Consider the following 4,392-nt stretch of genomic DNA (forward strand, 5'->3'; position numbering starts at 1 on the left):
GATTTTTCTTCACAACATTTTGAGTACCATTGAGGGTTTTCACAATAGAGCCAAACTGGCGTTTCACCCACTTATGGTTGTGATCAAATTTCTGATGAAGACTGAGGAGAAGCTCTCTGTTAGTTATCACCCTTGGGGCAGTTGGGCTTGGAGGTTTTTCTCTGCCATCAGATTTTTGAGTGGAAGTATCATCATATGAGGAGTAGGAGGCAGCCTTGCGAAATTGACCATTTAGTGGCCGATTTCCTTCATCAATCACTGACTTGCCTTTGCCCTCAACTCGTTCAAAATATATCTTGATGACTTTGAGAGGCGGCAGATAACCGAGGTGATTCTATAGTCAGCTTGGTAGTTGATGGAGGATCTGTTCGTGATGAATCTCATGATCCAAGGCGCATAAATCTTCAGCTCAAATGGTGACAAAGCATTGTCAGCCAAAGTCCTCAAGAAGAAATCATGAAGGTTCATTTTGATGCCATGAATGATGTTGAACATGATGTTCTTCATGATTCCAACAACATCTTCTTCCTTATCACGCCCTTTGATAGGTGCGATGGAATATGCCAATATTCTGTAGACAGTTCTGGGCACATATTTCAATTCCTTCACCAGGAATCTAGTCCTTGGAGGTTGGCCCGGAGCCAAAGGTTCCATGAGGACCTCCATTAGCTGATGTGGTAACTCTCTTTCATCATATAGGTTAATTGCTTCATCTGAAGGAATAGAGATTGGTAAAGCTCGGAGCAATTTTGTGGCTGGAGCTTTGTAGTGAGTGTGCTGTTTCATCCAGTCCAAGACCCAAGAGTTGATGTTTTTGAGGTCACCTAAGATATGCAGTGTGGCATAGAACTGAAGAATAATATCTGTATTACAGTCACCGATATATGTGCAGAATGGCAGTAGCCCTGCTTCGTGAAGAACACTCAGTACTGGGGTGAAGCAAGGAATTTCCTCCATATCACAATGAGGAATGTGCGTGTGATGAAATATCTTCCTTTTCCCACAAAGCACAACAACATAGTAATTAAGTTGAGTTCTGGTCCAGAACTTTCTCTGCCTGATACAGAGCTTATAGTAAGGATTTTCTCCAGTGAAGAAATGGATATTCATCATAGAAGTCTACCTTTAGAAACTTTGGCCTCTTTGAGTAGGGTTGATGAGGCTTTGATTGAAGATTTTGATGTTGAATTTCATCATCTTGAGGATTTTTGTCCACCACAATTGCAGTTTCAAGATTTGCAACCACAATTGCAGTTTCCGCAGTGCTATCTTTATCCTGTGATGAGGCATTTTCATCAGGGGCTTGTTCTTTAGTTTGAGGAGTTTGTCGTGCCGATGCAGAAGCAGTTTCTGGTACAACAGTTTCCTTTTCAGATTGTTCAGTTGATGCAGATGATTCTTGGTCTGGTGCTGATTTCACACGTGAGCTCTTTTCTTCAAGGCCAGTCGGAATTTCTGTAGCTGAAGGATATGCAGGAGTTTGAGGAATTTGAGTGGTCATTGGCGAGTTTGGGTGAGCCTTTTTCCTAAAAATCATCATGGATAACAGGTGTGCTGGTACCAATGTCTTCATCAACCTCCTTTTCTTCAATAGTCATTTTTGGGTTTTGAGGAGGAGGTGTTGAGACTTGAGGAATTTGACCAGCTTGATTTTCCTCATCTATTGGTGTGGATGGAGCAGAGCGATTATCATCCATTTCCTCATCCTGTTCTGGAATGATATCCTCTTCACCAAATGGTACAATCATGTATGATGGTGCAACACCGAGGGGAGTCGCATCCACTGGAGCTGCTGATGTAGTAGGCAGAGTATTCAGACGTTTTGCCTCTGAAGACTTTGAATGTGTTGATGCCTTTCTCTTCTTTGCTTTCTTCTCGGCAGCTTTTGTTTTCTTCCCGTCTGATGCAGACGGAAGAGTCACTTTCTTCACATTTGAAGATATTGGTGAAGCAGTATTTTCATCAGGCATTCCATGAGCAGTGTCAGGCCTGGCAGATTCTTCAACACGAATATTCTATGTAATTTCATCAGCAGCTGGTTCTTCATCTTCATCAGAATCAGCTAGTTGTACAGTATAGCTAGGCTGAGGATTTGTTGGTTGCTTTGGGGCTGCAACCCTGCTGTTGTATTCATCAATTGCTTCAGTTGCAGCCTTGACAAACCTCACTTTGACACCCTTTCGGTCCGCATGAAGACTTGTGTATTTGTCAGTGAGGGTTTTCAGCTCTACGTGAGTAGAAACAAGTTTCTCAGGTGTCAGGTTAAGGCTGTTTTGCTTCAAGTACTTGTTTTTTTAACCTTTGCAGCCTGAGCTTGTTTGGCATGTTGATCCTTCCACTTTGCTTCATTGATTATTGAAGTAACCATGTGACTGAGTCTAGGTGGAAGTTTCAAATCATCAATTGGTGTGTTTGGATCCTCATACCAAAGGTCGATGAAGTTCAACACCACTTTCGGATCCAGTGCGAGGGGAATGGTGTTGCCCGTAGCTTGTGCAACCCTTTCTTGTTTGTTTCTGATGATGGCTTGAAGAGTTTCATCATCATATTCCTCACTTCCTTCTGATGCGGAAGGGATGTTGACAACATTGTTTGGGCTGGGCCTTGTTCCTCTTCCAACAGTCATCTTTGTCTTTAGTATGATAGGTGAAGATGTGAGAGCTGAGCCCGAGGCAGATGGTACTAAGGAATTTCGATTTCCTGTTTGATGCTGCCTGAGCTATGACTGTAGATGAGGTGAATACTTTGCTGCAATTGAGGACTTGGTAGCCATTTTTGCTTCTTTCTAGGGAATTTTCTCTTTTGACAATGCTGTTGAGGGTTTTGACTTGAGACCTGGATTCTTACAGGAAAAGGGCTGAGGCAAGGTGACCTCATTTCTCCCTTGCTCTTTAGTTTATTTGTAGATGTTCTCACGAAGATGCTTGCAAAAGGTTCAAACAATAATCCAATTGTTGGGCTATGTCCTCAGGTCTGTCCAAGGGGTATCATCTTCCTCGAGATGATGATATTTTGAGGTTATGTGTATGGGTGATATCATCATGCAAAAACATGATGATACCATCTTGTTTTTGGATGATGATATCACCCATACACATAACCTCAAAATAGCTTTGACTTGCTTTGAACAAGTTTCTGGCATGAGAATCAACTATTCTGAAAGTGAACAACTCCATATCAATATGGATAGCGACAGGTTTCAACCCTATCTCTCTATACTACACTGTAGTGGAGGAGTCCTCCCCATTAAATACTTGGGAATACCCTTGCACTATTATAGGCTACGAAGAGAGGATATTCAAGCACTTATTGATAAGATCATGAAAAGGATTGCTGGCTAGAGGGAAAACTCCTTTCCTATAGAGGTAGGCTTATCCTTATTCAAGCATGCCTGGCTAGCATTCCCATCTATTTACTCTCCTTCTTCAAATTCCCTAAGTGGTCCATTGAGATGATCAAATCTCAAATGGCACACTGTCTTTGGAATGACTTTGAAGGACACATGAAACTACATCTTGCAAACTGGAGATTAGTCTGCATGAAAAAAGAATTTGGAGCTCTAGGGATTCCCAATCCCCAAGAAATAAAAAATTTCCTTCTAGGTTCCTGGATTAAGAGGTACTATGAATGGGAGGGGAAGCCTTGGAAAATAATCATTGATCATAAGTACATGGCTGGAAAACCTAACCTCTTCTTCCCTAGTCCTGATCAGAACACCTCCAAATTCTGGAAAGGTTTGAAATCCATCTTACAAGCCTTAAAATTTGGGTATAGATGGAAGGTTGGTACTGGTAATAAAATTAGGTTTTGGGAGGACACTTGGTTTGGCAACTCCCCCCCTAGCAGTCCAATTTTGGCATGTTTACACCATGTGTAATGAGTCTTCTAGGTGTATTAATGAAGTATGGGATGTCCACGAGCTAAAGCTTACATTTAGAAGGATTTTTGATGATAAACTGATGGAGCAGTGGTATCAACTAGTTGAAGCAGGTAGTATTACCCTCAATGCTGATCCCGACTCTCTAGTGTGGCAACTAGAAAGTAATGGAAAATACTCTACTAGTTCTTTGTACCATTTCTTTAATTTCAGGGCTGTGCAACTCTTGGGGATACACAAAACGGATAGGCCCATGAAGGGTCAAAATACCATAATAGCATGGGGTCCACACATGAGGTGGGTCTAGACAAATACATACATACTATCCACTCGGACAAGTACATTCCATCCATTCGGATGACAGTCAACCACTCGGCCGTATGACACACTCGGGGTATGCGAAGACCAACAGTCGGCAAGGCAGTCGAAGCATAGAGGAGGTTCTGTAGTGGGATGACATTATGACATCAATGCCCCATCTTGTAACATAAGAGGTGAGGGGGTGGCGCACTCTA

Source organism: Hordeum vulgare, chromosome 5H, assembly GCF_904849725.1.
Source record: "Hordeum vulgare subsp. vulgare chromosome 5H, MorexV3_pseudomolecules_assembly, whole genome shotgun sequence".
In the NCBI taxonomy this organism is placed as follows: domain Eukaryota; kingdom Viridiplantae; phylum Streptophyta; class Magnoliopsida; order Poales; family Poaceae; genus Hordeum; species Hordeum vulgare.